Here is a 14,463-nt window from a genome sequence, read left to right as displayed (position 1 = left end):
GCTCCGATCTTAAGAGGGGTTACAGGTTTCCGTATAGTTTAATTATTGACGTTTTAAATGTAAAACAAAAGTGGTGCAAATTAAAGTTAGCCTACAGTAAGTTCATTGCACGTTTTTCATGTCCTCTTTTTAAAATCAAGTAATTAAAAACAATATTATAAATAGGCTACAGGCTATAATGGAAGAAAGAACAGAGGTGTAATCGCATAACGATTAAACATTTGTACATGATACAGCCACAGGGATACATAAAATCCACAGGTATACTACAGCATGCTAAACTAAAACTTTTTTAAATGCTATATAATTATGGTAACACTTTACAATAAGGTGGATTAGTTAACATTAGTTAATGTATTAACTAACATGAACAATGAGCAATACACTTATTTATTAATCTTTGTTAATGTTAGTTAATAAAAATCCAGCTGTTCAAAATTTGTTCATGTTAGTTCACGATGCATTAACTAATGTTAACAAATACAAACTTTTATTTTGATAATGTATTAGTAAATGTTGAAATTAATATGAACTAAGATTAATTAATGCTGTAGAAGTATTGTTCATTCTTAGTTCATGTTACCTAAAGTAGTTAACTAATGTTAACTAATGAACCTTATTGTAAAGTGTAACCATAATGTTTATACGTGCAGTTTGTATGACCTCAAAAATTGGAAGGCTGGCTAAATGGACATTTTTATTTGTTTTATTTTATTTGTCACCCACAAGACTATTAAATGCTTAAAAAATAAAATAAAATAAAAACGAACTTAAAAAGTGATCAAAATAGTGCATCTAATAGTCCACCTAGACTTTATATTTTTCATAGCTATTTAAAATCATGTTTATTGAATTCTTCAACTACACATTGCGTCTTCAAAATCCATAGGCTTGGTGTAGTACCTCACCGCCAGATGAGGGGAGATATGAATATTAATATCACACAGGACACGGAGCTGTGTATTGTTTGTATACTGTAACAGCTCAAACCTTTCCATTACATTTCAGATTACAGGCTTCAGAACAAATCTAATTTTTTTTTTTGTGTGACATATATAATTTCATTTATTTATATATATATATATGAAATAACAAACACAGCTTATGGAAACAGCTCGAACGTATAATGTAACTCCCACTGGCGAATGCTTAAGTAAATATTTACCGCTAGAGCTGCTGTGGGAAACACATCGCTCTTACAGTAAAGTGACAAACTACTCAATAATACTTCTCTTCACAATGGACTCTTGCTGTTGTGATGACTTTATTTACCCTGCTCATTAGAATAACTATAAAGGGATGAGTTGTTAGCGGTTTCCTTCTCATGTTAAATGCTTTAGCTCTGGCAGGGTTCAACACTAACAAAAATTGCCAACGATTTTGAGATGAGATTTTTGATGAGTTATTTATCCACTCATTTAGCCGATCACTGAGGCCTTTGTCACTAAATTATGAGGATAACACTGTTTTCAAAGTACCGACACATTCATAAAAATAATAATAATAAGCGTTATAATTATTATTATTAATAATAGTATTATTTACGTCATCATTTCAAGTTAAAATGAAAAACATTTGCTTTAAAATATATAGGCTATTTAAAAATGACTACGTACTGGCTTGGTTGTATAGGCCTATCGATTTCTCGCAGTTGGAAATGGCAACTATCTCACCTTTACCCCTTATCAGAGTTTGCTAATGAGTTTAACAGTCTCGACTAATGTCACATTGAGCCACTGTAAACCACGAAGTGTTTGATGGCACTAATTAAACGGTGGTAATGAATGTAAGTAACTCAAGGCAATACAGTAGCACTGGGATTCAAAGGAAATTAAGAATTTTGCATGACACAGGGTAAATAAAGTGGCCCAGTAAGAGCCAGAGAGCCTTTGGAAATGAAGCGTTTGTTGTGAGGGCCGCGGGGCACAGTAATGTCTTTACATGATGGCAGGGGGACAGGGAGTTTATTGCCCCCGCGGTGAACCTTGGCCCCGGGGCCAGTGCTTCGGCATTATCGCTCTCAGGTGATCACGGCAACCAGTAGCGCTCCTCTCAACAGGTGGTAAGCCTGAGAGATATGAAGATACAAGCGCTCTGAAAGCCTCTTTGCATGTAAAATACTTGCGTCCACCGGAGGGCGCATGACACAAATAAGAAACGCTCTGCAGTGGCTAAGGATTTGGAGCTCTGTATAGCTATAAATGTATTAAGCAAGCAAAATAAATAAATACATCTAGTGGCAGACTTAAAACTTAAAACCTAAAATACAGTAAAACGGGCATTTAAAATAAATGTGTTTCTTTTAAACTTTTTTTTTCTGTGATGCAAAGCTGAATTTTCAGCATCATTACTCCAGCCTTCAGTGTAACATGATCCTTCAGAAATCATTCTAATATGCCGATTTGCTGCTAATTTATTGACTGACTTGACGGATCTAAAACGAAGTCAATTGAGACCAGTTGGTTTAAACTAATTGCAAACTATGTTAAGGTAAGAGTTGGTGTGTTGGGGTCTATATGTCTTAGCGACCTGTGAGTGATTTCAGCACCTCTGCTAACGGACAGCTCCAGCACTCTCGACACGGGAGATTCACACCTCCTGACTGCCACCCTGCAGTCACGTGACCGAAGAGGAGATCGCTCCGTCCGTTCATTTCGTCACATATAGTCTGAGACCAAGCGAGTGAAGCGACGTATTCCATTCAGTAACACACTGTATTGTACTTAAAGTTAAAACAGAGTAGCCTACAGGCAAAGAAATTATAATATGTATAATTTAACACACTAATGTCTAACGCTGTCAACACACACGAAAGCCGTTTTCTAGAACTATTTTAGTTAACAGTACAAAGTCAACATCGCCACCTTGAGGTATAATAAAGTAACAACAAGTAGGCTATGTTACCGCTTCGCAAATGGCAATGGGCCATAGATCTTAATACTAATAAAATAAAATGTGTGTTATAGTATATTTTTATTAGACATTTTGGATATATTTGCAGTATATGTGAACGGCCTCTGTGATTTACACTGTTTTGCACCCTTTAGCTGCACTAGCCATGAAGCTGCACCTGCATAATGATAGTAATCTCTTTTTTATGTGTGTGTGTGTGTGTGTGTGTGTGTGTGTTTCAAGATATGGGTAACAAAGACTGCACAATGACACTGTAGGTCTCACCCTAGCTGAACTTGCTCCTGCATAATAATAGTAATGGCCTAGTAAACCCTACATTATGGGAACAAAATGTCCCAACAAAGTTGGCAATATCCGAAATTCTTGTCCTCGTGGGGACATTTTTTTTTTTGGTCCCTATGAGGAAACCAGCTAATAAATCATCCTAAGTGATGTTTTTTAAAATGTAAAAATGCAGAAAGTTTTCTGTGATGGGTAGGTTTAGGGGTAGTGTTAGTGTAAGGGGACAGAATATAAAGATGTACAGTATAAACATCATTAGGTCTATGGAATGTCCCCATAAGACATGTAAACAATGTGTGTGTGCATGTGTGTGTGGCAATAAAAACTCATGCTAAGTCTTTACTTATTTTCCAAATGACACTACAGAAAAAAGACTCATCTGTCTAAATACATTTGTCTTTTCCAGACCAAAATATTTCAGTCAACATTCCTCTCAGTAAGCGCAAATGCATCAGTTTTGTGTCTTAATGTCTGGATCATATTAGACTCTCAATCTCTGTGTCCTGTGTTTTACCCCAGCAGAGCTCCTTCACAAGGGCAGAGCATGGCGTTGTTTGGGACGATCTGTGTTTTAGAGAGCCTCAGGCTGGGGTGATCTCTCACTGCAAACGTCTCACAAACCCCCAGCTAAACAATGCTTGTCTTTAAACATCTTCTAGAACATATCACAGTTAATTGTAAACACTGCGCCATACAACTTCATGTGCCAGAGGTTAACATCTGATACAGAACAAAATATGCATGTCTAGTTTTTGCCGTTCTACCAGTAATCATAAAATTTGACATGCGAAAAGAAAAGTTGATCTCTGCAATCTTCTGTCAGCCTGTTTTCTACACACTCACACACAGTCCATTAAGCAGCTCTGTCTCTGAGGTCCTCGCAAGGTCAGTGGTAAGGGGGCCGTTCCTGTCAATATCACAAGTTGTTGTGTGCTTTTCAAATGTCTAATGGATTATATTGATTTAAGCTTACATTTTGCATGGGGATATACAGCACTTTAACGTGAAATCCAGCCATTAGCATGTGCTTGGTAGTGAAAATACACAAAATGACAAAAAAAAAAAAAAAGTTGTCTTTGTACTGTACACCTCAAAAGGTACAGAAAATGTTTAAAGAAAGTAGCCACTTAGCAGAAGCTTTTCTTCCAAGCAGATCAGTACTATATAGACACAATCCCCATGGAGCAACCTGGGGTTAAGTGTCTTGCTCAAGAGCGCAGTGCTGATGGGCCGTGACCAGCAGCCATCCCACTACAAGCCCTGAGTGTTGGCTGAATGCCACAACAACTGTTTCCTAATGGTGTATCCCAACTCACAGGAAAATTTACATTTTACGAGGTGGCAATTTCGCATAAATTGGTATCATATAAAATCATATGAAAATGTAAGATTTTTTGAAAACACTTTAAGCATGAAGCAGGTCCTCTCCTAACCCCACCTCTAAACATAAACCTATAAAAAAAACAACGCACAAATAAGATCGAACCAATTAACAGTAACGAAGTAAGAAAATGAGAAAATAAATTGTCATTTAAAAGTTTGAGGCCAGTACGTTTTTTTCTTCTTTTTGAAAAAAGGTACGTTTTATTCAGCAAGGATGCATTAAATTGATCAAAAGTGAGAGTAAAGACATTTATAATGTTACAAAAGATTTTAATTTCATATAAATGTTTTTTTTACTTCAAATTCATTTCAAAGAATGCAGAATCTTGAAATCTTGAACTCTGAAAATTGAATCCACAAAAATATATATCAGCACAACTGTTTTCAACATTGATAAGAAATGGGTAACACTTTACAATAAGGTTTATTAGTTAACTACCTTAGTTAACATGAACTAAGAATGAACAATACTTATACAGCATTTATTGATCTTAGTCAATATTAATTTCAACATTAACTAATATATTATGATAATCAAAAGTTGTATTTGTTAACATTAGTTAATGCACTGTGAAGTAACATGAACAAACAATGAACAGATGGATTTTTATTAACATTAACAAAGATTAATAAAAACTGTAACAAATGGTTTGCTCATTGTTAGTTCTTACATTAACTAATATTAACTAATGAACCTTATTTTAAAGTGTTACCAAGACATGTTTATTGAGCAGCAAATCAGCATTATTTATGAAGGATCATGTGACTCTGAGGACTGGAGTAATGATGCTTTGCATCACAGGAACAAATTACATTTTAAAATAGAAAACTCATTTTAAATTGTAATAATATTACACAATATTCGGCTACTATTTTTGACTGTATTTTGATCAAGTAAATGCAGCCTTGGTGAGTATAAGATACTTTCAAAAACATAAAAAAAAAAATCTTACCAAAGGTTTTGAAAGATAGTATATGTATACTAAAAATCAAAACATGTACAGTGGCTATATATGGTATCAGACACCATATCACTGCATGATTACCTTAATGATTTACCATGGTATTTCCAATGTATTCAAAATCATATTTGTTGATTTAATAATTCGACTGGTAGACCATGGTGCTAGTAACACCAAGGTCATTTGTTTTATTCCAAGGGAAGGCACATACTGATATAATATAATTATCCATTTGATCAAACCCATGACCTTGGTGTTGATACCAGTTGAACAAATAAATGCAAAAGTTTCATGGTAAGTGTCTGTCAAACGCATAAATAAATGTCCTGTCTATACATGCATATACAGAGACAAAACAATTCATAAAAGAAAAGCTGTTTATAGGCCAGCAGAGATCACTGAATCAAGCAAACATAACAGGCTATTCTTCATTGCATGTGCTAAACTAAACTAAACTATAAAGCCCTTGGTAATGCTTCTGAATCTTTTACAAAAGCTAACGATCAACAATCCAGGCTTCAAAAGACATTGTCCCATGTCGTCCGAGGGAGTTTAATCAAACAAAGTGTGCTCCTCATGTGTGGACTTTCAGAGAAGGTCATCTACATACGCCAACACAAGCCATATCTGTTCTGGGATCATGTCGGTTGACCACAGCGGCCGCTCTCTCCTGGACTGCCCTCTTTTTGTGTTAATAGCCTGCACGCCGCGGCCCTGAAAGAGCCGCCGGAACAAAGCAGGTATTTGTTTCAAGGGAGTGTTGTTTTAGGAAGAGACTTAGCGGTCTCGAGTTAAAGTCGCCCCCTTTCGAGGTCATGCAAAATCCTCCTCTCTCCTCGGCTCGGCCCGGTCATGAATACAGCCACTTCAGTGCCCTCGAAACAAAAGGGCAGGAAGAATGCAGGCGACTAGTGGAGCGGCGAGCCCAATGGGAGGGATGGACAACATGCTGGCTCAGACTGGGAGGAGGGAGTGTTTCAGCCAGTCTGCCAGGCTTAGAGTTAAAGATTACCTTTGAAATGTGCACCCCTCCTCTCCCTCTTCCACTCCTTCCCTCTCGCCATCGCTCAGACCTGTGGGGTAGGCATGGAGAGCAGTTAGATGAGTCCTGGAGAAGATCCTCTTTGATGACAGAGAAGGATCTTTTTGTTCTCTAATCCTTCGCTGGTCTTAAACATTTTAAGCCCAACTGGACCTCAAAGAGGGGCCGTGCTGAAGCTCGGGGTCTCAATGGAGGCATTCTTCCCCACCCGCACTCGTCCCGAACGCTGAGGAATCTGCCCTCGCGCGTTTCAAACCGCTTGTTCGGTTACAAAGTTCAGAGTTCCTCACAAGCTGGACGTCAGCACGCTTGACTTTCACTGCAGGTTACCTCCAACAATAAGAAACAAGTTAAGGCAAGACACCACAGGTGAATGGTGTCACATTTTTTAACTAGTAGATATCACCGTACTTCCTCTGCTGATTAAACACCGTACATTAAGACAATTGTTTTGTTTTACACGTTTTCTCTATGTATGTTTAAAGATGAAAATGTACGGAGCCCCTAAAGGGACTTGGTGATGGTAGGTAAATGTTTTACCTTTCCCCAAGAATCTTTGCGTTCCCTCGCAAAAACCTTTGCATTCACTCGCAAAACTTTTGTGTTTTTCGGGATCGGACGCAAAGTTTCTCGGGGGAACGCAAAACATTTGCAGGAGAATGCAAAAGCATTGCCAAATAATTTTTCCTCTCATCTTTATTACGGGCTCCATACTACGAAGCCCCTAAAGTTTGCGTTCCCCCGAGAAAAAGAACACAAAAGTTTTGAGAGCAAACGGAAACGGTTTTTGAGAGGGAACACAAAGGTGAAACGCAAAGTTTCTCAGCGCAAATTATTTGGCAATACTTTTGTGTTCTCGGACAAATCTTTTGCGTTCCCCCGAGAATCTTTGCGTTCGCTCCCAAAGAATTATATACGCAGAAGATTATCAAGGGAAACGCAAAACATTTGTGAGATTACGCAAAAGCATTGACTTGTTATTTTTCCTCCCATCTCATTTTTTTATCACCACCATGTCCCTTTAGTAAGGAGCCCCTAAAGTTTGCGTTCCGCAGCGAAACTTTGCGTTCACTCGCAAAGAACGCAAAACTTTTGTGTTCTTTGTGAGTGAATGCAAAGTTTCTCAAGGGAGCGCAACTTATTTGGCAATGCTTTTACTTTCTCTCCCAAATGCTTTGCCCAAAAAACTTTGCATTCACTCACAAAATGTTTGCATTACCCTAAGAAACTAAATGTTTGCATTTCCCCAAGATACGTAGCATTTGCTCGCAAAGATCACAAAAGTTTTCGCGAATGAACACAAAGTTTCTTAGGGGAAAGCAAACATTTTGCGAGCAAACGCAAAGTTTCTCCGGAAACGCAAATTATTTGTCAATGCTCTTGCGTTCTCTCGCAAATCTTTTGCGTTCCACTGAGAAACTTTTCGTTCTCTCGCAAAATGTTTGCTTTCCCCTGAGAAACTTTACATTCGCTCGCAAAGAACCCAAAAGTTTTGCGAGCAAATGCAAACGTTTTTTTGCGAGGGAACGCAAAGACTTTTAAGGGCGAACGCAAAATTTCTTAGGGGAACGCAAAACATTTGCAAGAGAATGCAAAATCATTGACTTCCAACTCACATGTTTTTTCCACCACGATGTCCCTTAAGTGAGGAACCCCTAAAAGGACGTGGTGTAGAAGAAAAAATTAGATGGGAGGAAAAATTATTTGGCAATGCTTTTGCGTTCTCTCCCAAATGTCTTGCGTTCCCCCGAGAAACTTTGCGTTCGCTCGCTTGTGAGCAAACGCGAGCGAACACAAAGTTTCTTGGTGGAAAGCAAAACATTTGTGATAGAACGCTAAAGCATTGCTAAATAATTTTTCCTCCCATCTCATTTTCCAAAACACGTTGGCCACAATTATTGGCACCCCGGGAATTTTTTACGAGTAAAATATCTCTGAAGTATATTCCCATTAATATTTACCTTTTTTTAGCACACCAGGGTGACTAGGAACATGAAATTGTCCAGCTATGACTTCTTGTTTCACAGGAGTTTAAATATGAGGAAACACAAAGACCAAATTCCCTTAATCATCCATCACAATGAGTAAAACCAAAGAATATAGTTCTGATTGTTGAGCATCACAAAATAGAAAGTGGCTGTAAGACAATAGCTAAAGAATTGAAAATCCCCATTTTGACCATCAGGGCAATAATTAAGAAGTTCCAATCAACTAAAGATGTTACGAATCTTGTCAGGAAGCGGACGTGTGTCTATATTGTCTTAATGCACGGTGAGGAGGAAAGTTTGAGTGGCCAAAGACTCTCCGAGGATCACAGATGGAGAAGTGCAGAGATTAGTTTAAGCTTGGGGTCAAGCCTACCAAAAAAACAAAAAACAAACAAGCCCTACATCCCCACATGTTGTTTGGGACGGTTTCAAGAAAAATCCTCCAAAAACAAACTCCAGCAAATTCAATTTCCAGACACGACTGGAACTTCAAACGGCACAGGGTTCTGTGGTTAGATGAAACTAAAAAAACATGCTAGATGGGTTTGGTGCACAGAAGGATAAAAAGTACCCCATGTGTACAATTTAATATACCATTGGATCTTTAATGTTGTGGCCATATTTTTCTGCTGGAGGTCCTGGACATCTTGTTCAGATACATGGTATCGTGGATTCTATCAAATATCAACAGATAAAAAATCAAAACCTGACGGCTTCTGCTAGAAATTGTATATAACGGGCCATGTTTGGATCTTCCAACAGGACAACGATCCAAAACAAACATCAAAATCAACACAGAATGTGTTATGGAGCACAAAATGAAGCTTCTGCCATGACCGTCCCAGTTCCCTGACCTGATGAGTGGAGTGAACTGAAGAGAAGAAGCACCAACATGGATCTGGGAATCTGAAGGATCTGAAGAGGTTCTGTATGGAGGAATGGTCTCTGATCTCTTGTCAGGTGTTCTCCAAACTCATCAGGCATTATAGGAGAAAACTGCATTTGCAAAAAGCATTTAATAAAAAGGTGCCAATAATTGTGGCCAACGTGTTTCGGAGAAAAACATTTATTTCATAATGTGATTTCCCCCCCACTTTCAATTATTTTACTTCAATGAAAGGTTAGATTTTGGCAAATTTTTTGAATGAAAGATCAAAAGGATAAGTAATGCAGATTTATTTTTTACAGCCATTTTTTTTTATCATATTTACCAGGGGTGCCATTAATTCTGACCACAACAGTGCACACAGCTTGTTGGCTGCTTCTCCTTTACTGTCCATTGAAAAAATTAAATTCTAGTTTTGTACAAAAATTAATATCCAAGTTATTTATACACAAATTAATTTCAATCAGACGTTTATAGAACACAAGGGTTTTACGAATATGTAGAGCATAAACTCATGTCCAAACCTTTGACTGGTACAGTGCACATATCTGACTAATATAAAAACATACACACACAAACACCTTTGCAAATTGCAAAAAGGATGCCAAATTATGGGACCAGAAATGTAAACATGATTTCACCAAGTACAACATGTTCCTGGATCAACATCTTTGTGGGACAAGTTTACAGTTTATGTCAAGTTTGGTCTTACAACCAGGGTTAGGTGCTTCTACATCAGTGTTTTTACATCAGTGATTTTAGGGATAAGTAACGGGTAGGGGTAAGTATAGGGGTAGGGGTAGGGGTAGGGGATAGGACAAAATTTTTGGACAAGAATGTTGTTCCAGGATCAACAAAATATGTTGACCCAGGAACGCCTGTAACTCTGCAAAATCGCGGTGACCCCATAGAAGAACACGCACAATCGCACATGACTGTGGTACAAATTGATAGACACACACCAAAACAAATACAGCTTCAGGCCACAGACGGAGAACAGAAGGTTTGTTCCCGTGTGTCGTCCAGCCAGTAATCGGCACATTTGACACACACATGACGTGACAAGATGAAAAGAAAAGATGAAAGAGTTTTTTTAAATGATTTAATCTGCCCTCTAGCATCGCACACACTGATCGTCTCAAACTGATGACCTTAAAGAGACCGGTAAGAGAAATGTACAATACATGTTGTACAATACAGCTTTTTTTGTATTCTTTGATGAACAGAAAGTTCAAAAGAAAAGCTTTTTGTAATATTATAAATGACTTTACTGTCACTTTTAATCCATTTAATGCACCCTTGATTAATAAAAATATTCATTTCTGACTGACTTTTGTACGAAAAATAAAATAAAATGTTATTTAGCATTTTAATTGTAAAATTATTTAAATGTAATGTAACTGTAAAAGTAACTTAATTTAAAAAATAAATAAATGTGCAGCCTCTTACTGCAGCAGCCAAGTGGACTGACAAACATATTGAGTTGACAAACATGGAGCCACAGGAAGACACAAGAAATGGCATGTGCAAAGCGGAAAGGTCCACTTACATGTGTTCAGGCTCAAGTGTGTGTAATCAGACACCACTGAACATACGGTGAGAGCACTCAAGGTTAAGTGGCCATGAGAGGTGAAGTGGCTCAGAATACACAACAAAACATGTAGCCTACACATACTAGCGAGTCCTCCCATGGACTTCAGTTGTTCTTAAATTAAACAAATTACCACACATCCATCACCTATTAACCGCTATGTTCTTTTTATAGCCTATTAATATTTCCACTATAATATGTTTTAGTGCTGTCAAATCGATTAATCACATCTAAAAGTTTGTGTTTACATAATATATGTGCGTGTATATATTATTAAATTTATATGTATCAAATATGTGTCTGTCTGTCTGTCTGTGTGTGTGTGTGTGTCTGTGTGTACAGTATACACAGGCACACACATGCCACCATGCAACAAAAGCTCTGAGTTTGCGCGCACTACTTATTTTATGCCACATAACATTAAAACTTTTTTTTTTTCTGCTCCTCTTATGCATGAAAAGTAAATGCTTATTATGATTATGTGCATTCTGATAATAAAAAAAGAGGCATATTTTAAGCTTTAATGCAATAGGGCCAAACCTGCTTTAGCATTCATCTTAAATATAACTGAAGAACAGAAAAAACAAATAGGCCAACCAATTGTATTGGCCTCGTGTTACATTGCTCAAAAATATTTTTTTGGTCAATATATTTCTGGTTCTTCCAAGCTCATCTGTAATGAAAAAACAACCCGCTTTCCACGTGACACTTATAAATATACAGGACAAATATCATCATATAATCTCTTATCCACTGGTCAAAACAGCTCGAGGTGTTTATATCATATCATTACAATTCTATGCAACAACACTTTGTCAAGAACCTGAAGCAGGCCTACACTAAATTAGGCTGCTTCACTGACAACCTTAAGTCGAGTCCAGTCCAGTGAGTCGGATGAATGATTCATTAACCGCTCTGACAGAATCCCGGAGTTCATTTTCCTCAGACCTTACCTGCGTCCCAATGTGCATACTATCCACCCTATCTGCCCTAAATAGTATTGACAATTACTAATGTCACATACTATTTAGGATGGATTGTATGCACATTGGGACGCAGGGCTTATTTCAGATGGTAACTACATTGTTCAAAAGTCTTTAAACGATTCATTTAAATGACTCGCTCATAAGAGTCTGTCATAAGAATGACTCTCTCATAAGAGCTAGTGAATTCGCGACTGTGCGGCACACTTGTCTCGCGGTATGGCTGTTTGTTTTTTCCGCGGAACTCACGAGAACAACTCAATAGAAAGACGTTTATTGTCGTTATTTAGCCATACATAGTATTTTTATCTCATCATAATCAAATCAGACTGCAAACTCACTTCCACAACTAGTGAAATATAGGCTAGACTATATGTTCTTTGGCCTTTCCTCAGAAGGGGCGTAGAACCATCGTTGAGGTAAACAATGTTACGCAAAATAATACATATTCACAACTATTTTACAATACAGTAGGCTACATGTAAACGAACACACCTGAAGTTTGTGGATCATGCGCGCCAACAGGTGCATTTCCAAACCATGACCAGAAAGTGAGCGAGAGCGACCTCTACTGGCCTCAAATCATTCCATACAGCAGGAATTAAAACAGGGGTTTGCAATCTTTTAGATGCATGAACCATCAAATACGATCATCTCGGTGCGAGGGTCCCCTATCCTAAATTTTTAAAAAGGCAGCAATATATTTTCATGTATAAAGACTACATTTATACATTAAAAAATTATATTATAAATATTTATAAAATTCTATTTAGATTTTTTTCCTACTCACTACAGCCTATCCTGTGCTTTACTGTAGATGTATTATTTATTTTAACCCGTTTTATTTTATTTAATCAATATTTTATTTGAATCATTTTATTTATTTAGTTTAATCTTATATTTTATTATTTATTTATTTTTACATATTTTTTGCGGGTCCCCGGACCCCAGTTTGAAAACCCCATGGCCTAAAAGACTTGTCCAAATGATGGTGCTGTGTGCCACAGAGGATAAGGAGACAATGCTTTATACTGTTCCTTTACAAACTCACAACTTAGGCCATTTTTGGCCCTGTTTGTTTTGAATATGGGGGTGGGCCATCGAGGTTCTGAACAAGCTTTGTCTACATAATTGTGATTTGTCTAAAACTATTTCACATTTCACAATCAATGGTGATCCTTAGCTAAACCGTAAGAGTGTGGGGAAACTCTAATTTATACAAATACAAATAAGTAAGCAACTGTGCTTGCAAAATCCTTTGTGATTTCTCACATCAGGAATGTATTGATAATGATATCTGATGGAGAGAGGACATCAATTGCTTTTTGCAAATAGGCCTGAATCTGCGCAACCTGTTATATAATGAGAGCCAAAATCTTGAGACCACATAGAAAAGCTGTGATTTAAACCTATTCTAACCTAGAATTTTAAGATGTGAACTTTTAAAAATAAAAGTTACAACAAATAAATATTATGATGTTTTAAATGCGATACAGAAGCATTTTTACTGGTGGCATCAGAGATTTGGACCCCATGGTGTACAATTTAAAATATAACTGCAAAACAAACAACAGTTTAATATATCGTTTTTCTGTATTTTTGTATATAGGCCACATGAATACTGGGATTTTTTATATAATGCAATGTTACAATGTTCTGGGTTGATTATGTCTGACAGCCAAACCACCGAAATCCCACACACTTAAAAACTATATGCATATTTCACTGTCATCATCAGTATTGCTGTTCTGTTTTTGCATATTTGAAAACTAAAAAAACCTTAACTTAACTTCGGATTCTGCAAGAAAATACAGTAGTTGATATTAAATCATTTTTGTTGACATTTCTTGTGTTGTGTTGTGTTGTACCATACTCTATTAGATGGGTTCTAGATGTGCAGCTAAAGTATTGTATAGTGTACTATACTATAGCTACACATCTGAACCCATCTAAAACATTTAACTAGTTAATTATTATGCATGCAGATTTTATGGCCTGAACTGAAGTTAATCAAGAGACTCCATGGCATATGTATAACTAATGAATATAGCTAATAATTTATAGCTATATAACCAAATGATGACACACAGGCGAGCTAATGAGTGAATGTTTTGTGTGTGTGACTGTGGATACAATACGAGTCTGCCTTTCTTCAAAAAGGAGTGCGCCGCCCGGGAATCGAACCCGGGTCGCAAGAATGGGAATCTTGCATGATACCACTACACCAGCGGCGCCTGTGTTAAGATGACGAAATCCCAACCCATCCCAATTTCCTAATTTGTACCTGAATGATGTGAAGATATCGTTTCACAACCTTTCGCCTTTGTAACATAGGATATCTTTTCATTTGCTTGAGGGAATATTTGAAACTCACATTCCCAGAATACGTAAATGGGAATCGGCTGTAGCGATATCACTTTTGTGAACGACTCG

Source organism: Rutilus rutilus (genome assembly GCF_951802725.1).
Source record: "Rutilus rutilus genome assembly, chromosome: 6".
NCBI lineage: Eukaryota > Metazoa > Chordata > Actinopteri > Cypriniformes > Leuciscidae > Rutilus > Rutilus rutilus.
Note: the sequence above shows the minus strand (reverse complement) of the source record.